At 38.3% G+C, this 24,430-nt stretch overlaps 1 protein-coding gene across 13 annotated transcripts in view; it reads left to right on the top strand.

The window, feature by feature from the left end:
* LRRC4C (leucine rich repeat containing 4C) overlaps nt 1-24,430 on the top strand; it is a 1,047,300-nt gene that overhangs the window by 996,482 nt on the left and 26,388 nt on the right. For 2 of the 13 annotated variants that reach the window (XM_037522437.1, XM_037522439.1), the window contains exon 1: nt 8,192-8,259. The exons of the other annotated variants lie outside the window; for them this stretch is intronic. The gene's annotated coding sequence lies outside the window, so the exon portion shown is untranslated. Of the gene's footprint in view, nt 1-8,191; nt 8,260-24,430 lie in introns of those variants that run through there. 13 annotated transcript variants of the gene reach the window in all.

Genomic DNA, 24,430 nt, shown 5'->3' on the forward strand with positions numbered 1-24,430 from the left:
AGGAAACTCTATGGTACGCGCATTCCAATCATTATAATTCAAATAAGGTTTAAGAAAAGAATGGCTTCTCAAAGGTCTGAGTAATTTGGGGATCCTGGGGGGCGTTGAAGTACTGTCACTATTCTGTGACCTGGAGAGGTCACAAGAGGGAGAAGTGACTGGCAACCAGAGGAAAGAGTATTGCAGAGAAAGTCACCTTAAGAACAATATTTATGCATTGGTGAAGGAAATTCTATGGGGACTACACCTGAGGGAGGGGGAAGCAAATATTGTTTAAAAATGAACAGTGATGTAAAAAAATAAAAAAATAAATAAAAGAACAGTATTTATTTGAGGGTCACAGAGAGCCCATTCAACCACACTAGAAGGGAACCAGGGGAATATATGTACATACACACGTGTCTATATGTATATGTAGTATGTATATGTCCTGCCGCTATTGAAGGAAGCCCAGCCAAAGTTAGAGAACAAAGTTGATCACTAACTTAGTAGCACAAATCCTGCCCTCCTAGAGGGGCAATGTGAAGAGTGGATCTGAAGGGACAAATATAAAACTCCTTGGACATTTCCTATTTGATGAAGGCCATGTAGAAGTTTATGAATGGAATCATTAATCATCCCAGATGTATTCTGAACTGTTCTAGTCTGTCCTTACTTTAAGCAGCAAATAGATGTTTCTGCCCTTGTTAGTTTCAGAAGCTGCAGTTTTCTCTGCATTATTCACCAGCACTGTGCACCATTGTTTCTCTCAAGTTTTCCTTAGTGTCACCCCCATGTTGCTTCTCCCTTCTGCTCATCGTTTCATAAATATTTGCTCATCCACCTTTTCAAAATATTCAGCTTAGGTGGGCAGAATTGTCACAACATACCCATCTGTGCAAATGTGTTTATTAAGTGAATACATTTGCATTTCTGTGTTCTTTGGAAGCTTACTATATTCCTCTTTGTTCTTTTCCTGCCTTTGGGGAACCCAGCCTCCATATGGCAATGGAATGACTTGATGACCTATTTGATTCATGCTGCTTTTGATGCCAGTAATAAAATACTAACTTACATGCCTATAGAACCTCAGACTTTCAGGAGGCTTTAAACATTTTTATAACATTCATTTACAATATCCACCTTGTAATTGGTAAGCCATATGCACATTCTTTTATTTTTTTAAAGATTTATTTATTTATTTATACAAGAACCTGGGTATACAGGCCAGATATGCGAGGGGGTGAGAGGATTCACCAGAGACAAAACAGGGCACACAACAGGCAGACTGATGAAACACATTGTTGAGGGGAGCAGTGGGCGCGGCAGGAGAGGTCTGCCGCACCATGTGGGATCCTCACCAGCCGACCGGGATCGAACCCGTGCTGCAGAGGCTGAGGACAGCTTCACAGTGTTGCTCAACCGCCTGCACTACCAGGGAGGCCCCATATGCACATTCTACTGCTTTATATTTACCAAAATATTTGATGCATTTCAGCCACCATCTCTAAAGCATCTACTGTGTGCCCAGCTCAAGTCTAGTACATCAGTGGGGAAAAATACAAAGGTCTCTTTTCTTATTAAGTGAAGGAAGATGGGAAACAAACATTACGTAGAAAATGAAGTAAATTATAATTGAGTACTGTTGCGTGAGATGAATGCTATATAAAAAGAAAAAGTAGAACTGGGTAAGGGAGAATAATGCTGGACAAAATAAAGTATGACATTTTGAACAACTTGTTCAGGGAAGATTTTATAAGTGACATCTAAGCAAACATGAAAAAAGAAGTGAAGAAGTGGGTTCTTTGCATTTATATCTGGGAGAAGATGGTTCTAAGCAGAGAGAGTGGGCAGGAGCACACCTGATATATTTGGGGAATTCCAGGGAGCCCAATTACGATGGCAGAGGACTATGGTTTTTACCCCAAATGAGAAGGGCAGCAGTGGTGGTTATGATCAGAGAGGGTCCTGATTTGACTTCATATTGGAATTAAGTATTCTCATTGTTTTGTTGATAACTGATGATAGCAGGATATACAAAGAAAACTTGGAGGCATTAAATAATAAATTGTTATCAAAATAGTGATTTTGAAATTAGGAGATAAGACTCAGGGTAGGATATAATGTACCCAAATTAATCTCAAAGCAAGCCCAATCTAAAATGTTCCCTTGGGCCTCCCCAGTGGCACAGTGGTTGAGCGCTGGGTTGCGAAGCTGCCCGCAGCCTCTGCAGTTCCAGTTCGATCCCCGGCCACCTGCGAGGGTCCCACATGGTGCGCAGACCTCTCCTGCCACCTGCTGCTCCCCTCAGCAGTGTACTTTGTCAGTCTGCCTGCCCTGCTCTCACCTCTGGCTCTGGTGAATTCTCTTACCCTCCCGAGCTTCTGACTGTGCCCAGTGCTTGTATAAACAAATAAATAAATAAATATAAAAAAAAAATGTTCCCTTGCTTGACCATCATGCATGGCTCCCTTTAATTGTCTCTCAATCACTGATTCATTCTTTCATCTGGTCATCTGCAATGGTTCCCTAAATAGCTCCAATGTGCCAGATGTGACAGCTGCCAGTATATAAAACAGCAGAAAAGGGGCCTCCCTGGTGGAGCAAGGGCTTAAGACGCAACCTATGAAGCTATCCGCAGCCACCACAGCACAAGTTCGATCCCTGGCTGGTAGCTGCCCACATGGTGCAGCAGATCTCTCCTGACTCACCCGCTGCTCCCCTCAGCAGTGTATTTCAGTCATTCTGCCTGTCCGGTTCCCCAGTCTGTGTCTGGTGGATCCTCTCACTGCTCACACCTCTGGCCTGTACCCCAGTTCTTGTATGCATAAATAAATAAATCTTTAAAAAAAAGCAGAAAAAACATGTTCCTCTGCTGAGCAAGCTCACCTCAGTGCAAGGAAGATAATCTGAGTTTCAGTTCCCTTCACTATATAATAGCATATTCCATGTTGATTTCTGTTTTCATTCTTCATGTGCAGTCTTACTTGACATTCTCTAAACACACCAGATCTATAAAACTGGGTGAATTTGGTCATACTCTTATAATATTAAAGATCCCTCTGGGCCTCCCTGGTGGTCCAGGGGTTAAAGCCAGTGCTATCAAGTTATCGCCAGCCACTGCAGCAAGAGTTCAATCCCTGGTCAGGGTGCTACACACATGCCACAGCAGACCTCTCCTGACTCGCCCGCTGCTCCCCTCAGCAGTGTATTTCAGTCAATCTGCCTGTTCTGCTCTCCACTGTCTCTGCTGAATGCTCTCACCCCCCACAACTCTGGCGTAAACACCAGCTCTTGTGTGCATAAATAAATAAATCTTTATTAAAAAAAAAAAAAAGATACCCTTACCTCATCTTCCTCTCCATTCCCAGCAGGGAATATCATATCACAGCTCTGTTACCTAATTTTCCCTTAACAGTCCCAAACAATGCATCGATCCTGATGACAGTTTTTAAATGTGAGGGTCTCTATTAGTTTATTGGGGACTTCTGAAAGACAAATCTTGATTCATCATCCTTAGCTCTGGGCATGGCAAAGAGTAATTGGCTTCATGTGTATAATGAGGCAGGATGAGATTTGGGGGGGATTCAAAATGAATTAAATGAATGTGTTGGGAAAACAGGAAGGGAATGTGTTAAACAATGTGTAGCAGTAGACAGTATATAATCAAGTGTTAGATGCTGCAAACTGGGAATCTATAGGAAGGAGAGCTTGTGTTCTGGAAGCTTTGTTTTTTAAGATTTATTTATGCATACAAGAACTGGGGTACAGGCTAGAAATGTGGGGAGTGAGAGGATTCACCAGAGACAGAGTGGGGAACAGAACAGGCAGATCACTGCTGAGGGGAGCAGCTGGTGAGACAGGAGAGGTCTGCTGTGCCAGTGGGTAGCTCCGTGGCCAGGGATTGAACTTGTGCTCCAGTGGCTGCGGATAGCTTCCTAAGTTGCTTCTTAACCCCTTACACCACCAGGGATGCCCTGTTGTGGAAGCTTTAAGGGCGGCAGTGGTGCTGTGGGGTTGGTCAGGTGCCTGAAGCTCACTAAGAACGAGCCTTTGCATTTAGCATAACTGCATCGGCACTGAAGGATCAGCAAGAGCACCTAGGTGGTGAGTAAATGACATCAGTTTGCAGATAAAGAGTTGGTCTCAAGTTAGAGGCTGCTTTGATGAGACAGTCTCCAGCATCCCCTGTAAGATGAGACTGTGATGTTGAATTGTTTCCCTGTGTGACCTGTCAGCCTGGGTTTGAATAGTGTTTTGTCTTGGTAGAAGAATTCCTCTGTGACTTTGACTAAGTGGAGAGACAAACAGGACATGATCTCTGACTTTCCTTGTTCACTGGTAAGTCTTGTTCTTGAGTTAAAGCAACAAAGCAAGGAGTCATTCACCTCCTTTTACTAATTTAACTATGACTTTTGAAATCATACTATCTAGATAACTTTCTGAATTTTCCTCTTGATGAAAATTCAGTCAGTGACTTTAAGTTCATTGTGTTGTGGGTAAAAATCATTATATAAGTTTAGCATGATCAAATCTGTTATGCAACCACTGCTCCATGATGTCCATACTCAATGTGGGCAAGACTTGATGCTTTGACAGCTGATGAAGATTATCTTACCTAGAGATGGTAGAGATTCGACATATCCATGGTATTTTTTTTAATCACTGCATTCTAAATGATCAATCTATCCATTTCACTTTCTTACATAATTACTACAGCAAGTTATAATGGTGGAAAAGGAAATGTGTGGTTGAAAATTGTAGTTTTAATACCAGCACAGTCACTGTATAGATCTGTGAGTTTAATCAAAACATTTGACCTCAGTTCCTTGTATTTTGGAATGGAAATATTACATATCATTATTTGACCTGTCCTTTGGGAAGAGAACAGTGGCTCTTGATTGTGCTTATATTCAGGAAAATACCTTATAAACTGTAATGCAATAAAATATTCATTGGTTATTAATATTACTCTTGCATGTTACTCTTTAGTTCAATAGGTATTAATGTCAAATGGTTAAATATTAGACTGTTATTATGTTACAGTACTGGAAGAAAAATTCAAAAACAAATATGATACTCTTCTTGTGGTTACTTTAGGAGTAAAGTTTCATGCAGAAAAAAAATATAGCACACACACTTCATGGTTTCTTGCAAGTATATCTCCTTCAGTTTCATCACAAATTGAATGTGTTCATAGCTTTGTAACAGGTTTAAGTGAGAACTTTGAGAAAGAATCATCCAATATGAGCCTCCCTGGTGGCCCAGGGTTTAAAGTCTCATCACTGTCAAGCTATCACCAGCCACTGTCGTATATTTTTGATCCCAGCCAGGGAGCTGACCCACATAGTGCAGCAGACCTCTCCTGTCTCACCTGCTGCTCCCCTCAGCAGTGTATTTCAGTAGATACACCTATTCCGTTCCCCACTGTATCTCTGGTGAATCCTCTCACTCACCCCATACTTCTGGCCTCTACCCCAGTCTTGTATGCATCAATAAATAAAAATAAATCTTTAAAAAAAAGAGGTCTCAAACAAAATCATTTTAAAATAAAACCATTATTTATGTATTAAAAAAAACAACACTGTGCATATGGCTTGTGCATATTAAAGTGATTACTGTTCTTCACATTTTATTTAAATCAATAAACCACAAATTAGCAGTGAGGGTCAACAGAAGTAAAAATAACTTTATTGTATGCCTGTAATATTTCATTTTGGTGTGAATTAAAAAGTGGATTTTGGATTTGTGTTATTTACGCACAACAATATACCAATCTTGTCAGTGGATTCTATGACCAAAGCACTCCTAAAATAATAAAAGCAACATATATCATGGTTACTATGTGCCACACAGTGTGTTAACATCCTATATCATCTTTCAATCTCCCCATCAACATTTTAGGGTAGCTAATAATTTTCTTTGTATTTTTTAGGAAAATGGCTTGAAAAAACTGAGACATAGAAATAAAGCATTTGTACCAGGTCATATAGTTTGGAAGTCAAGGTGCCTCAACTTTAAGTAGGGTTCTCTGATTTAAAAACCTATGGGTTAGCAACCATAACTTACCACCTGTCAAATAAAATAGTTGGCTTTCTATCAACAACCAACCCAAACTATGGCACATGCATGGAGCAGGTGGCAGAAGGTGGTTTCTATTTTTACCATGTTTCCTTTTCAAAGGCTTCCTTTGCTTTAGTCCTCTTCCTATAGAAGGTGATTTATGTTCTGTAAGTATTAGCATCTAGGCAAGGTTCCCTGAGGGAGGGAGATGTTGGTTCCCCAAAAATCTATAGACTTTCACAAACAGAGTCACACAATTAATTGTACTCCTGATATGGGCTAGATTGAAAGAATGCTTAGAGTAGTAAAAAATCAAACAAATAAGCAAACACAACAGCTAGCAGTGATTGAAGGTATTCTTGCTCACTGTCATTAAAACTTGATCAATGTTTCCATTCAATTTCAACATTCATTAATTTATTGCATATATATTGAGAAACAGCTCTCTGCCAGACACTTCCTAGGACCAGGGGATAAGACTGAGTAGCAGATATGTGAAAGCCCTGTCCCTTGTGGACTTTGCACTCTACTGTGTAAAATAATCAGTGTCAGTAAGCCAAATAAATGATTGTAGTTGTGACAGTTGCCATAAAGAAAATGCCAACATAGCATATTCATTCCCTAGGGCTGGTAATAAACTAACACAAACTGGATGGCTGAAAACAACAGAACTTTATTGTTTCACAATTCTGGAAGCTGCAAGTTCAATGTCAAAGTGCCAGCAGGATGTGATCTCTGATTGCTCTAGGAAGAATCCTTCCTTGTGAAGCTTAAACCTTCCTGAGATGTGCAGACAGATTTTCCCAAGATGTGTCACATAGGCTTGTGGTTATTTTGAGTTGAGGTCAACCAGTGCTCTGCAGGCACCTCAGAAAGTTTACCACTCCCTTAACTACCTAGAAGAATGAAAATTCACACCAAATATTAGGCTTTCTACCAGACATAGCCTTCCTGTTGGAGAAAACTAGAAGTTAGAACAAATATCTAAATATAGAACAGCTCATCTTTATCATTTGAGTCACCTCTCCTTGTCATCTGAGCACACTTGTCACTCCTGGACCCCATCTCCTATCTCACTTTTCAGCTCAGGACCCTTCCCTCAGTTTGCCCCATTTGCTTTAGACTCTACAGTCATTAGATTCTCCATATATATGCAATTAAATTTGTTCTTTTCTATTATTTATCTTTCTGATGTAAGTTTTCTTGATTGATGAGATGGAAATTTTTTTTTCCTCTCATCCTACAATAGCCTCTTCTAAATTCTGGTGTTGACTATATATTTTTTTTAGATTTTATTTAATTTTTTTTTTTTAAGAGGCACGTATTTAATTAATTAATTAATTTGTTTGTTTATACATGCACTGGGTACAGTCAGAAACGCGGGAGGGTGAGAGAATTCACCAGAGCCAGAGCGGGGAGCAGAGCAGGCAGAAGGACCGAAGTACACTGCTGAGGGGAGCAGCGGGCGGCAGGAGAGGTCTGCGCGCCATGTGGGACCCTCCTCTGGTGGCCGGGGAGCAGCCGGGGATCGAACCGGCGCCGCAGAGGCCGCGGGCAGCTTCGCAACCCAGCGCTCAACCGCTGCGCCACCGGGGAGGCCCTTATTTAATTTTTTCATGTAGAAGAATTGGGGTAGAGACCAGAGGTGGAGGGGGAGGATTCACCAGAGACAGAGTGGGGAGCAGAACAGGCAGATCTACTGAAATGCACTGCTGAGGGGAGCAGCAAGCAGACCAGACAAGAGAGATCTGCTGCTCCATGTGGGTTAGCTCCCTGGCCAGGGATCAAACTCGTGCTTTGTTGGCTGGCAAGAACTTCATTCATAGCACTGAGACTTAAACCCCTTGCGCCACCAGGGAGGCCCGACTATAATTCTTAATGTATCTTGCCTTGTAGCTGCATCACCCCAGTTCCATGGTTGTCTTCTCCCTGTGTATCTTCCAATAATTTTTTTTCTGTTTGCTTATGTGATTTTATCCAAATTTCCGCTTTTATAAAGATACCAGCCATTTCAGATTAGGGTCCACCCTTATGATCTCATTTTAAATTGGTTCTGCTCTAAAGGCTCCATTTTTAAGTAAGGTTACCTCTTAGTTTCCTGTCTTTATTTCTAGGAAGTCAATTTCATGCTCATGAAGGTCCATTATTTGATGTGATATCTGATATGAAAATATCACTGTTGATATAAAGAACTACTGCTGACAACTATTACTAAGGGTATGTACCAAGCACACCATTTTAAATCATGATCTCATTCAACTAGTAAATTTTACAAAAACAAAATTGCACCTTATCCATGTAGGTCTCTAGATCAAGTTATTGCTAGGAATTTCATTCATGAATTTTTACCTCCCTCCCTAAGTTCTAGTATCTTAATCTTTTAATGTGAATTTAAATGCTGATTTTATTTCATGCATTAAGTAAAATATCAACCTGTGGAAATGGAAAACTTCAAGGATACAGAAATCAGTTTCTGATCAATTGATTGTCTCTTAAAATAATCACTAAGCTCTACCAAATAATGTAAAAATTGATTCCTAAAGTAAATTTTACTTGTTTTTCCTAATACTTTTATAAATAACTTGTCCTTTTTTAGTGTAACATAGTATTCAATAGCTTACCTGAAAATATCTAATTTACTTTTTTTCCCAAAATAAGGTTTGGGTAGCAAATATAAATATAAGTACTCTGATGAAGGGATTCTTGTTTCACTTTCTCACTCAATATTATATGCCCCCTCCACCTTGGATATGGCTGGAGTTCAACAGCATGTTGAAAGGCTTTGAGAGAGTACTTCTAGAGAGGATTCTACTTTATATGAAATTTAACACATAGTCCTCCAAAAATTTGTTATCACACATGTCCTGTTTAGATTATATCTTGTGTATCTTAAAGGGAAATACTCCCATTTTATTTCTTAATCCTAAGGTGGGAAGTTAAGAAGAACCAGAAATTTCCAGAGGCAGAAGAGTAGATTCACAGTTCAACTCCCACCTGATGGCCATTGAAATCTCTCTTTTTTATGTCTCGGGTTTCTAATTTCTTGGCAACAAACATCCTTCCAATAGACCTTGGATTTCTTGTAGTGCCTCTCTGAACTTGGAGGCATGAATGTAGCTTTTGTTGTGCCCAGCGATATTTGTGGAATGACCTCCATTCTCTTACTTTTCTGTTTCCTTTCCTCCCAGGTTTATGTCTGCTTTTCTGGCTTTCTTCCTCTAATGTACTGTGAGGTACACACCCCTTTAGTTCACTGTGCAGTAAGTAGCTTACTTTCACCAAAGATGTAATTTTGAGGTCCTGATTTAAAATAGGCATTACAGATGTTTTCACCGAGTGAGCCCTCTAAAGCATCTCCTTGGGCATACAAGGTTCTCTACTTTAGTGCTTACCACTGGGACAGAGTTAGCATCCAAATTAATGTGCAGCTATAACTACACTGGAACAAAGCAGGGGTTGTGTGATGATTCACTGGATAAACTGTTTTTACTTCCTTTCGACAATTCATATGTGTGTGTTGTGTTATAAGAGGATATACACAAATATGCATAAGCAGAAGCCCACTTCTATGTATCACATGAATTTTGGTACTATTATCACACAAATCAATATGGGACTCTTTCATAAAACCTCACCATCAGGCTTTATATGAGAACTTTACTTGCATCATGTTATTGTAAAATTAGGCTAACATTACTGTGTATCTTTTAAACAAAAGAAATTAAATGTGTCTCATAACTAAATGTCTAACATTAGCTTGTGTTTGCAAAAGGAAGGGACAATTAGAAAGTTCCCAAATTAACATTCTAATAATACAGCAATAATCAACACTAGTCAGGGAATTGTTTGAAACAAAATGACCTGCCTTTATATTATAATTATGGTCTAGAAGGAGATGGTGTACACTATGAATTTTACCAGTGATGTTGCAATTTATATCCTTATTTTTTTCCTTAAGTGGGAGACTTGGTCAAAGGAGTCATGGGGGTATGATTCAGGGTAAATAGCAGATTTTAACTCTTTACAACAGAAAGATAAACAGAATCTTAACTGAAAAATATGTGCTTGTTTTTCTCAACTCTCTCTGTGTGTGTGTGTGTGTATAGTACATTAAGCGGGCTTTATCAAATCAAAATTTTACATTGCAAAGACAGATATGTATATGTTCGTTTACATTTCTGTCCCTACTAATTGCAAAATGTTCACACCCATATGTCAAAAACTTGCTAAATAATTAAATAAATTTATTTCATATAATCTTCATACCTTCACATGGAGAGTCCTCACTTCCCAAATATTTTATGTCAAAACTTCTGTATGCTAAGAATCAGTCTCCTAGGTGACTTTTTAACTAGTATACATTAATTATAAATATATGAATTTTATGCTATATTAATATACAGTTACAGTAATTCTTGCAGATACAAGGTATTCTGTGCCATAATCTCACTCATAGAATAAAACTGAAGATGTTCAACAGAAATAACTGTTCAAGTCACAAGTTAACAGGATACATGAGCTCTTTTCCAATATTTAGGCCTTACTTGGAGCTTACTGTGTCTCAGAAAAACAAGCATCGATATTATATATTCTTAGAAACATATTCACACAGTAAAATGTAAATGCATATAAAAACATTTCTATAAATGTATATCAGTGCCGGGGAGTGCATATACATTAGTTATTATAACTACCATGAATTAAAATGCTGCATTGCAAAGTAATTCTCTTACAGTCTAGGGTGAGACTCGTTCATGCAAAAATTCAAAGAGGAACACCAAAGTAAATAGGAGACCCGGGCTGACTCCAGTCTATGACCTTATGTGGGGTAGCTCGAAGATGATGGCTTTTAATTAAAATGGAACTGCTGTGTCACGGCAGCACTGATTTGATTCTGCCTACCTGCCCTATGCTGGAATTATAGATTTAAAAGATGTAATTAACAGAAAATTAAAGATTCTCCTTCATTCTTAGTTATGTAAAGGTTTGCCTGCTCCTTCCTCTCTGGACCCAGACTTCTCAGCTGGTGTGGAATCTTTTAAGTTGCCTTTTCACACTGCATGAGTCAGTGGCATTAATTAGCAAAGCGGGACTGTGATCATTAACTCTGATAGGAGGTTTCTCTTCCCCCGTCTGACCCTTCACAGAGCGGGAGCATTTGGCTGAGTAGAAGGCAGGGACCCTGTGTTCTCTGTGCTCTCAGATTTAATAAGCTCTAAGGAAGACCCCTGCCTCCTGTGGAGACTTTCAGGCCTTTCCTTCTGTTTAATGTGACCGAGTCACTCAGATGTAAAGTGGGTTCCTTGACCTGAAGCATAAGGAGGTCTGGACCCAAACTAGAGAAAATCTGAGAGACCCTTTTTAGTTAGTCATGGCTTCATCTCTTACTCTGGCCGCTGTACATCCTCTCCCAGAACCTGTCTTCTTTTCACTCTGTTCCACACAAACCCTATTTGTATAGATTTCCCCCCAATTTTATTTTATTTTAAGATTTATTTATTTATATATACAAGTGCTGGGGTGCAGGCCAGAGATATGGGAGGTGAGAGGATCACCAGACAGAGTGGGGAGCAGAACAGGCAGATCTACTGAAATACACTGCTGAGGGCAGTAGCCGGTGAGACAGGGGAGGTCTGCTGTGCCAATTGGGTCACCTCCCTGGCCGGCTGGGGATAAAGCTCGAGCTGCAGTGGCTGCGAATATCTTCATAGTGCTGTGCTTAACCCCTTGTGCCACCAGGGAGGCTCCTCCCCTCAATTTTAGCCTTCTAATAAATAAATATGTGCACTTCTTGTTATTGTCCTTCTACCTAAATAGCAGTACTTCAAGGGGGATCATTTAGTCCCCTATGATTTCGCCAGGAGCCTTGGAATAACCCCAGGGAGACAAGTTACGTCTCCAATCATGTCGTTTTCTGTTTCCTTATTTCAAGTCTCCTTTCCTTGGTAAAGTATATTGTAAAAAGAGGGTTTGAAAGGAAAAAGCCACCACCTTAAAAAATCTGTCCTTTTCCACAAGTTTGACTGGAGTTCTAGTATTAAGTCTCACCCTGCCCCATTACTCACCTGTTTATTTTGCCTATATTGCTTCTCTCCCCACCTTTCACCTTTTTTGTCATAGAATATCATACTTGTGATTTTTTTGTGCATGAAAATATCCTAATATAGAAAATAGAGTGCTACCTAGGCCTGCTTTCTGCTTGTGTTTTTTTTTTTTAATTTTTTCTTAGTGCTTTGTATTAGTGACTAATTGTCATGTTGACACATTTATCCAAACATAGCATCACATGTTTACAAACATCTTAGCTGGGATTAATTAAATCAAGGGGTGTAAAAATAGCTATTAATTATTATCTCCATCCCATTATTTTGGGAATATGCAAATGAGTAATATTTTCCATTCCACATCTTCACAGATATACAGTGCTACCACTTGCTACATCTGCTACAATGTTATGGAGGAAAGTGGCTGAAACAGAGTCTATGAACATTCAAGTATCCCTCTGATTTGCAAGACACTAATGTTCTCTAGTGTGGGAGCAATTTGCAGCACTCCAGGCCCTAGGCAGAGTGGCCAATGGCCAGAATGATAAAGTCAATGGTTGGTATTACTGATGAATATACACTAGAAGTGCCTTAATTGTACTCTAGAATTCCCCTTTGAAATAGTTTTTTCACTTGATTCATTGGAATCAATGATGTCTCTGTCCAAGGAGTCATTATGCTGGAACAGAATATATAGGAGCCATTCAATCAGCCAAGGATGCTGCCATATAAATTATAGCATGAGAACCCTCTAGCAATAACTCTATCCCTTCTGACCATGACCCTTAATAAAAGTACACTTGAAATCTCAATTCAGTTATGAATACATGTATTTAACCCATTTATAAACACATGTAGCATTAACATGATCTCCTGTGTATAATCCACTCCTATATTTTCTGTTCTGTTCTCTTTCATTGTACTTATTGTAGATCTTGATCCAATAAGCTGGTTTCATGACTAACTAGTGGTCATTTCCCATAGGTTGACAATTATTTTCTTATAGGGCTGCAGTATTGTTCATAGGCACTACCTGTTGATCATCACAGTTGTTTGACACTATGAGGTTTTCAGAATTTTATAATAATATTTGGTATACTAACATAAAAAACACATTTATCAAAGCATACATGCCCATGACACTTCCCAAATTGAGTTCATTTAGGTAAACTTATGCATACTTTTGTAACTAACAACAACAAAAAAAACATATTCATAGGACTGGAATATGGGGTCATAGGTCATAATTGCGTTCAGTCTTATTAACAGCAACCAAATAGTTTTTAAAGTGGTTGCACCAGTTTACACTCCCACCAGCAGTGGAATAGTTTTGAATCTTAAGGTCTAGTTCATTTTTTAAGTGAAAAAACAAGGCTCAGAATCAACCAGTTTATAAAGACACAGAGCTCGTATATTACAGAGTTAGAACTAACACTAAATTACAGAGTCCAAAGTTTTACTGTTTTTCTTTTTCCTTCCTAGGGAGAAAAATGACCTTTAAAGGAATTAATTTGCTCTTTTTACATTTTTCCAGGCCTAGTTACAAACTAAGAGAGACACATACACATACACATATTCTGTGCCCTCTTCTTAAATACACATACAGACTTCCACAACACACATACACAGATACAAGCACATAGACTTCCACAAACACATATGCACACATGATGAAAGCATACATAGCAGACCCAGATACATATGGATTTAGACACACAGATATATATACACACAGCTAAATACATAGAGACACACAGACACATGTAAATATCTACATAGATCTCATCAAGATACACATACAAGCACAATGATCCTTTTGGTTCTCTGTCATTTTTTCATATTCTTTTATTTTGCCAGTAAGATAATAAATTTCTTTTTTTTTCTTTTTTTTTTTTTTTTTGTGGGATCCTCGCCGGTGGCCGGGGAACGAACCGGCACTTCAGAGGCTGCGGGCAGCCTTGCAGCCCAGTGCTCAACCGCTGCGCCACCAGGGGAGGCACAAGAATAAATTTCTTAACAATATACTTGAATAATATTGATACATTATTTATCAATAATTTAGTTTAAGGGTGATTATACTTTTAAGATTTCTGAAAAAATGTTTTTAATCCTATGTTGGTAATAGGTCTTGAGCATAATTACGAGATTAGTATCAATTCTAAATTCTTCATAAAACATCTACAGGACTTGCCCATGTCCCCTTATTTCAGTAATCTGGAATATTTGTTTTAGAGGTCTTTTTTCCCATTAAACATCATTTGCTATACAGGTTTTGCTGAATTATTGATATGAGATATGTTAGCCATAGATTGAAATTTGGACCATGCAATTTCAGAGTAAATGAGGAAAATTTTGTAGGGTTCTGTTTCTATATGACAGGACACTATAACCATTTTCTTAAAACAACATATATTCATTTATCTCACAGTTACTGGGGTAGAATCCCCTGCAAAGATTGAATGGGTTCTCAGTTCAGGATTCAAAAGCTGCAATCAGGGTATTGATCAGGCTCTAGGTAGAGCTTAGGGTGATTTTCTAGGTTTAAGTAATTAATGACAGAGTTCAGTTCCTTACAGATTAGCACTGAGGTTCTAGCTTTCTTGTCCATCCATTGGGCCACACGATCCATTTCTAGAGGCCACTTGGAGTTCCTTGCCAAAAGGTCCTGTGACAACAACATGGTAGCTTAGTTCTTCAAAGACAGCAGAAGTATCTCTCACCAAAGTCTTCTAAGACAGATTCTATACAACAGCATGTCGTCATAGGAGTGGCTTCCCATCACCTTTGCTATATAATGTGCCCCAATCAAGGGAGTGACTATTCACTACTTTTGTCATTTACTTTTGGTTAGAAGCACGTTACAAGTCCTGTTCATAATCAAAGAGTGGGGTGTGTATACAGTGCTGTGGTTTGAGTGTCATCTTGCATTGTGTCTACCGCAATCATCTCGAGAATTGTCTATTATATATCTTACTAGGTAAACATAATTACTGTTATGCTACTATAATCAATTTCTATTCATAGGATATATTGACTCTAGGAAGCAACTCGAAGGCCAATTCATACATAATAGTATATTGAATTTCAGAATATACATATGCATAGATACAAATGTGTATGTGTAATTATTTTTAATTCCACATTCTAGGGCTGGAATCAGCCACAGTTCAATCTGTACACTCGATACCTTGCTATCAAATGTCTTTATATCATAGATATTTTATGACACAGTGATTTCTTTAAGAGGGAGTTTATATTACCTTACTATCACCTCCAATATGAATAAGAGGTTCAGAACATCAAAGAAGGTGGTGACTCCCTTTGAAATGCAGCACACTTTGTTATGAACCTTCTGAAAGACAGCCAATCCTTATTAGAATCAAACCTTCAAGATAATGTGAAACTATCATTCTCTCTGGACTGTATTATACAATTTGGTTCAAAATAGATCTGAAACTTTTAATGGGTATAAATGTTCTTGCACATAGTATGGTGGATTGAGTATGGATAAGATGCACTGTGCTTTCTGGGAAACATGCCAAGCAGTAGCTTAGGGGGACCACTATAAGGACTTTTCTTGCTTGGCTCCCTGACAAATGGCATGCCTTCTTAATCAAGACCAGGTGCAATATGGTTGCTGCCCTTTAACAAAACTATAATAGAAGACAGAAGACAAAAGAGATAGGTAGTGGACGTGATTAGAGGGATAATGGAGCTTGTAGGTAAGGTGAAATGGCAAATGAGAACATCTCATCCAGAAAGGCTAAGAGTAGGTTGGGAGTTAAATCCTGTTTCATGAAGATGATCATAGTAAAGGCCGTTCAAGTCTTTATTTCTGAATAGCTACTTAGAAGTACAAGTTAAAGTGCCTCCTCTTTAGATCTGGACAGCCTGTACATGAAACCGATGCTAATGCCTATCAGCTATGCTGGCTTTGACTGAGTAACTTAACCTTATTAAGTCACCATTTCCTTACCATTGAAGTGGATGTAAATGACACAACTTACATAAAAGGTTTATTATAGTACTTGGCTTAAAAAAATTAAGAATAAGTACAACAGAACAAGAAAATAAGCAGTAGATATACATATGGCTACACAGATGATGAATCCCTTGCCGTTGTCTATAAGTAGCTCATTATCAGTAGGGGTGGGGGTGTATTGGTCAGGCACAAGAATAATTACAGAGCAACCTGCTAACTCTCAAAATAGTGGCAAGAAGTCTCTCCAGAGGGAGGTCAGAAATAATCAAGCAGGTGCTTCCCTGTTATCACTCTTACCCTGGGCCTGAAGGAAGCAATTTCTTTATCTATTCCATCTGTGTCTCTTTCTTTAATCTGTTCCAAAAATTATTAGAATCCATTTTTCTTTGACCTTTCTGCCAAAGAATAATACCAAAAGGGAAGCAAAGGTGAAGAGAGTTTGCAGCTGTGATACTTATGAGCTAATGAAGGTCAAACAGACTGAGTCCCTAGAGAGACAGACAGCAAATCTGGGACTGGAAATGACGTCTGATACCTAATAATGGTCAAATGGTCAATCTTTTTTTTCATCCCAGAACCAGATTTTCAGACAATAAAAAAATGATGAGAATGAGTAAGAAGTTAAATAATTAGAACTATGAATATGATCCATTGTCTACTTGCCACATGCATGAATATTTAAAGCTCTAAATTCTTGTCCAAACTAGAACATAGAGTTTTTCTGGTCTCATGAAATAAAAAGTTAGGGAAAAATACCATTTTTTCTGCTTCTGCATTTCATTTCTCTTCCTCCTTATCAACAATGGTTTCTAGCATTGTATGTCAGTAACAAGGAAAGGGACAAGATCTTTATGATTGTCACAATCTCAAATTGCTTCTGTCTTTCCCTGTAGCTCTGGACAGAGCATGCAATATGTAGCAATATTATAGGGACATAGGAGTTGGAACAAAAGACCACTAATTAGGGTAAGACTCATTCACATAACTTAGGCAATTAATATCTGTTTTTTTAATTAATAATGCTTCTAAATTGAACTTCTCTTTGCCAGAATAGTTACTGAGCGTCTCTATTTCTTATTCAAGCATTAAGGTGAAACAGAATGCAAACTGGCACACGCCTACCTGACTCTTCACTTAGTCCTTTCTCAGCCTCTAGGCATCCAGGAATACATTCAGTTTCTCTCTGATAAGCCGTTCACTTCTACAGGTAACTATCTTGTACAGAATCTAAAATAACTTCAAGGCTAGCTCACCAGCTCCCTTATATATGAGATCAACCTATGGTCTCTTGCTCTTGAGATTTTTCAGATGAGATTTTTCAGGCACTACTCTCTAGGTCTTCTCTACTTTGTCACAGGAATCGTGCAAATGAGGTTGGTGACAGTTTGTCACAGCCCACTGACAATTCACTCAAAAATCTTTGTCTAATAATCTTATTGAAGCTCCTGTCTACTAAGCAGGGGATTAGGATTTAAGACCACCCACCATTTTTCCCATAGGGACAGAAGTCACAGTACAACCCTCTTCAAAGAAATCCTCTCCCTAAGCCATCTCTGGTCCATGGATGTCTCTGTGGTATGAAAGAGATTATGAGCTGTGCAACCATTATGACTAACTCCACGGTAAATTATAGCCCCTTTGGAAGGTATCCTCTTCTATGTCTTGGTCACTTGTCCCAAACCTCCAATTCAGTATTCCCTTATTGAAGTAATAACATGTAGAGGCATAGTTTAGGTAGTGATTTTATGAAGACAGGAAAACTGTTTTTCAATCAACACATATTTGAGGGACATATGTGGTACCTAGCATTATTCCAGGTTCAGAAAAGAAGATAGTAAATAAGCTACATAATATCCCTCTACATTCTTCTGAAGATAGGAATATAGTTCAAAAAATAAATAAATAGGGCTTCCCTGGGCACAAATGGTTATTAGGGCTCAACCTATGAAGCTATCCGCAGCCATTGCAGCATGAGTTTGATCCCCAACCAGGGAGGTACCCACATGGTGCAGCAGACCTCTCCTGTCTCACCTGCTGCTCCCCTCAGCAGTATGTTTTGGTCAATCTGTCTGTTCTGTTTCCCACTCTGTCTTTGGTGGATCTTCCCACCCCCCATGCCTCTGGCCTGTACACCAGTTCTTGTATGCATAAATAAATAGATCTTAAAAAATAAATAAACAAACAGTGAAATTTCAGAGAAAGGAAATGAGTGACTAGGTGCAGGTGTGTAGGAATCCCTTTGGGGAAGTTTGTGAAGGAAGATCTTCGGGAATGTGACATTTGTGTGAGAGTGATTTCAATTAGTTGAGAGTGATTGAATTTATATTGTGTAATAAAAGTATATACATTTTAAAATGTAAGCACATCTGGAGAAGTATGAATAATATGCAAAGGAAAGTTGCATATATTTCTGGTTCTTCCTCTCTTAGGTCTTGGGGAAAAATTGCCATCTCTTCTATGGAAGATTTCTTGATCTGGTCCAATCAGGTTTCACATCTTCCTCCTCAGTGGGTCCCACACAGCTGGCCTCCACTGAGATGTTTGTGACCTTGTATCAGGGCTCTTATTACATTTGTAGACTATTCTTAGTTGCTGCTAATGAGATCGCTCAGAGTTCGTTTTGAGTATCACATCTTAATCACTTGATTTCTGCAGACGTTTCCTTTCTCCAAATAAACTCTTCAAAATGCCTGCTGCTCTGTGCTCATTAACCTGGGAATGGCTTTTCTAACTCCACTTTGAAAATTCTCTCCAATATCTAAGACTTCTGTCTTGATCACTTTCTCCAAGCAGTAACAATGGGAGGAAGATTTTAGACTCTTGAGCGTGAATACAATCAGTGACTACATTTCCATCTGCAACAAGAATTTCCCTTTCAGTAGAAGTCTGGACTTGACTTTCTTGCAGTGTAATATAATAAAGGTAAACCACCAACTCATTGTCTACCCAGCTCCCACTTACTTTTTTTCATGAACAATAGGGCTTAGTTTATGTAAAGATAACAAAATGATTATTTAATGTATAAATAAAGGAGTGGAAAGGTGAATATTTATCAACTGGAAATTTTTTTTTTGCTCATATGCTGTTTTACTTCTGAGTAAATTAGTCCACATTTAGGTATTGATTTGCTGTGATGTATGGGAAGGAGTAAGCACAAGCCCCCCTATTCTGCCATCTTGGTCCTAACCACCCCTTTTTTTTTCAAAAGCTTTATTTATTTATGCATACAAGAGCTGGGGTATAGGCCAGAGGTGTGGGAGGGTGAGAGGATTCACCAGAGACAGAGTGGGGAACAGAACAGACTGACTGAAGTACACTGCTGAGGGGAGCAGCGGGTGAGTCAGGAGAGGTCTGCTGTGCCATGTGGGTAGCTCCCTGGCCAGCCACAGTAATCGAACTCGTGCTGCAGAGTCTGCGGCAGCTTCATAGGTTGTGTCTTAACCCCTTGAGCCTCCAGGGAGGCCCTCTTTCACTTCTCTTAACCTATAAATGATTTGATATGGATTTTATAATGAAGACCGCAGCCCTTGTTTAAGCAAACTCAACATGAAGTTAGAACCAAATGTCAGTATAAACATCTACAAAGTTTTCTACTTGGTGATGGATATTAGGTTAGTGACCTATGCTTCTACAGAGTTGCCAGTTTGATAGTTCACTTTAAAGATCTTTCAGATGCACAAATGTTCTGATCCATGGCCAGAGAGCAGCAGCTCCTGTCTTCATCCTTGCCAAATGTCACATGCCAAAGAATATATTTTCCTGGTTTGTTTAAAATATGCCCTAATAAAGCCAAATTAAAATATTTTTGGTTTTAGAATACCAGATCTTAAAATTACTTTGTTCTTAAGGAACAAAAGATAAATTGAAAGGCTGAAAATATAGTTGCCTACAAATATAATTTTTGATGTTGAAATTATTTTTAAAAAAAATGACTTTATTTTAAATAAGCTTGATAGGTCATTACCAGAAGAAATGCTTTGCATATGCTCTGGAATCTCATGGGAACGACTCATAGGGGAACAGTGTAATGTTAAGGAACAACGACAAGAATCCCATGTTGCTTTGTTCCTCCTCCAGAATACAAACGTATGGGATAGATTGCCAGTCACCTTCCCGCATAATGGCTTGCTCAATCGGAAATGTGGCCTTCATTATGGAATTTCACGACACCAACTATAACACATCCCTACCTCTTGTCTCTTCATTCAACGAGCTACTTGGGACATTTTAAATCTTAATTCTGTATCAGAGTTTCATCTGAACAAAGGAGATAAATTATACTTGATCTGAAATCACCATGTCTTCAAATGACATAGCTAAGAGAACTAATAAATACTTATTGGTAGGCATGGTATGGCGTATACAGATGTGGAAGTATAAAGCTATATACCCGAAAGTTACAATGTTATAAACCAATAGTACCTCAATTTAAAAAAAAAAAACAAAAACTTATACCTATTTCTAGAGAGTTTTTCAATGACCTTGACCTGAGGGAAATGCAGAGTTTCTTGACATTTCAGCGTTTATCACTTAAGTTCTACTTGAAAGCCTGATAGAACTTCAGTGAAATGGGGAAGAATTGAAATAGCCTTGTTTTAAAACAAGATTGGCCACTGGGCAGGGTAGACTCTTAAGGAAAAGTTCCAAGGGGCACAGCAAGCTATAGGAACTAGAGCAAGGGCCAGAGTAGTACCAAAAATATTATTTCCAAAGTTCAAAGAGTATCTAGGGAACTGGAGGTGATCTTTTAGTCAAATGCTCCTGCAGACAATATGGCACATGACAATGGAGAGCTCAGGAGTAAATGATGTCTAGACACCTAGCTTATTGGTAGGTGAAAGATGCCAAAATGTTTTGGTCTCTCCCCATCACCCCCATATGTATTCCCTAAACATGTACTCTGGACTCTATCTTTAAAACAAAGTCTTAACTTTCTAATTCTGTTTGCACTGCTGCCACCAAAGGTCAACCAATTTCTCCCATGTACCACTTACCTACTATTGCTCCCACTAATCCATTCTTATCTATGACCAAAGTGATAGTTATTGTTTTCCAATACAAAACTCTCCAAGAACTTGCCACTGCATATAGAATACAAAGCAACTGGTTTTTGTTTGTTTGTTTGTTTTGTTTTTTGGCTTACCAGGACTAACTTTCCCTCCTGAATTGAATGGTGACTTTCTAAAAGATATGTCACATCCCAACCCTAGAACCTGTGACTATGACCCTATTTGGAAAAATGATTTTTTGTGCATGTAATTGAGATGACCTAATTCTGGATCAACCAGGCAGGTTGTAAGTGTAGTAAGAGACATACAAAAGGAGAGACACCTGGAGAAGAGAAGTGGCCGTGTGAAGGTTGAGAAGTTAAAGTGGCCTCAAACCAAAGGAATCTGGAGCCACCAGAATTGAGGAGTTGAGAAAGAATTATTTTTTGGAGCCTTTAAAGAGTCCTGTTAGCATCTTGATTTCAGATTTCTGACCTCCATATCTGTGAGAGTATAAATTTCTGTTGTTGTAAGCTTTCAAATTTGTGGTAATCATTAGGGGAACTAGGAAATTAGCATAATCTTTATTAACATCTCCTATCTTCTGCTTGACCACTTTATTCCTACTAGACTAGCCTGTTTATTTTTACATTATTAATTCTTAAATGTCTTACTCCCTGTCATAGTTTGTTTAACCTGTTCTACCAAAATACTATGGATTAGGCAGTTTATACCAACAGAAATTTATTTCTTAAAATTGGGAGCTGGATCAGGGTGCCAGAATGGTCAGATGAGGGCTCTCTCCCAACTTCTCATTGTATCCTCCCATGGAGAAAGGTACTAGAGATCTTGCTGGAGCTTTTATTTTTTTTTTTTTTTTTTTTTATAAGGGAACTAGTTCCATTCATGGGAGTACACTTCTATGACCTAATCACCTTCCAAAGACACCACCTCCTGATGCCATCGTATTAAGCATTACAATTTAATATTGGGGGGGCTGGGATGGAACACACACATTCAAGCCATAACATTCCCTCACACTTGGAGTTTTTATATTAGGTCTTATCTCTGACTGAAATATTTTCTCCCACATGTTTTTATGTCTGAGTGATTTCTTATCATTCTTTAAGTTACGTGTTTCTTTTTTTCAGAAGGGTCTCTCTAGAACAGTAATGTCATATTTCCTCTCAGTCATTCCTTGTCTCATAACTCTCTATATTTATTTCAATATTTAGCTCTACTTTACTTTTCTAGATTGCTTATTATCCATCTAATCCTTAAAAGGGAAACTTCATGAAGTGAAACTTCTTCACTGTTTGACTCATTGTTGTATCCCCAGTGACTAAAACAGTCCTTGGCATTTAGGAAACATTCAATTAATGTTGAATGAGAGGCATGTCAGAAATGTTAAACCAGAGGCATATCAGAAAATCTGTCAATGCTTTAGTGAACTGAGACCATAATTTTTGAGATCTAGAAATTCAAGTAATAAACCAGGTACTTAGTCATTGAAAGTCAGAGATTTTGGCTACAGTATTGAAACAAAAGTTTAGACTCATGGAAGAAGATAGGAATCCTCTAAGTTATCAGACACATGTACAGGTAATGTGACGTTGGTACCAATCTGGTAAAATTTTCCAAGGCAGTATAAAGAGTGTAAGTTATTGGAGCACAAGAGTGAAATCTGTAGCTGTGATATCATGAGGCTGACTGTGAGAATTAAAGAGAAAAATAGGCAGCATTTGTTCTGCTTATAAATGGAGGTCCATTGACCACCATAAAATGGAGAAGACAAATGACATTGGGGGGGGAAAGTTAGGTATTGGCAACATGAAGTAAAGATTACAGCTTTGGCTTGGCTTTCTGATAATCTATATATAATGATTTAGTGGTCAATTAAACCTAATAGACTAGATATTTTAAAAAGATCACCTTGAAATTAGGTTTAATGCAATGACTTAATATGATCTTGGATGCTATCAATGGTGCTATAGCATCATCAGCTACAAGAGACCATATCCAAGACAGACTGACACAGAGCCCTGTACAATACAGTTGGGCAGGGAGAACATTCTAGATGATGTCATTATTCAACCTTCTATGTCATTTCCAATTTACCAACAATTTAAGAAGTTTGTTGAAGAAATCTTTTTCCAACTCAGAAATTAAGGGATGTCTATCATCTGAAGATAATGTGTATCATCTGAGAATCAAATAAGCTAAAAGTATTTTCTGTTAGAAAATCAAGAAGTTAGAGCCATCATCTTAGTGAATTTTCCTCAGATTGGAAAGTATTCTAGTGCACTGTCCTTGAATAGTCTTTGTGACTTTCTCATAACATTAGCTTAAAGATAGCGAACAAGGACCCATGCAAATCCTCTTTTCAGGCTTGTAGCCATTTTAGCATTCCCAGAGATAAGATTTGTTGAGATATCCTCTCGTGGAGTATGCTTCATCTCTTAAAAGTTATTTCCACATTTTTCATTCCCTCCAACTTCCCTATAGGTTTCCTGTTGTTATTGTTAGCTATATATTTTTAAAATGAAAAGCAATCAGGTTGAGAAAAAGGTCTATGATGTGTTTGTGTCTGTGGATGTGAATATGGGATAAATATATATAATGCATGATGGATGATATTTTGGGACATTTGTCTTCACTTGTGAGGATAGATGGGATAAGTCACTCATGACTGTGCCAGCCCTGATTCATCCTTCATCACTACACTCATGAAGATAAATATCACATTTATACAGACCACAGCTATCATGTGCTGTTTCAGACCTGAGATTTAGATCAGTTAGAGCAAAAGGTCGACCTGATGCTTTTATTTGAAACTCAAGGACAATTTGTATATCCCATCTCCTACTCCCACACATCTTGATATTCAATGTTAAACTAGGGTACCACTAGCAGCCAAATAGATATTTAAGGGACATTTTAGTTTTTAATCTATATCTATACCCCAGATTCTTCATTTTGACTTTAAAATTTTATTTTTCACATGTGTTCTTCAGTGGCTATGGGCCAGTTAATAGGATTTATCTTGGTTACCATAAAGTGTTAAGTGGTACAATGAAGAGGATACTATGGATAAAAATGATAAATAAATAGCTAATTCATTCCAAAGACAAGTCAGATGACAAAATAGCAAGTTGAATTACACTATTGGGAAAACAGCATGGACACCTTAGCTCTTTCCATGATGAATAATTGGCTGTGCCACTGGATGTTAAGATTTTGGCAGCATAAGTGTGTGACTTCTCTGCTCTGTACTTTTGGCCCCTGCCATAGGTAATAAATATAAAATACCCCTTTACAACTCTGTATTAAATTTACTGGCCAAGATTTTATTTTTAATTACCCTTTCTCAAATT

This window comes from Talpa occidentalis, unplaced genomic scaffold (genome assembly GCF_014898055.3).
Source record: "Talpa occidentalis isolate TD23 unplaced genomic scaffold, MPIMG_talOcc4v2.1 talOcc4.3, whole genome shotgun sequence".
NCBI lineage: Eukaryota > Metazoa > Chordata > Mammalia > Eulipotyphla > Talpidae > Talpa > Talpa occidentalis.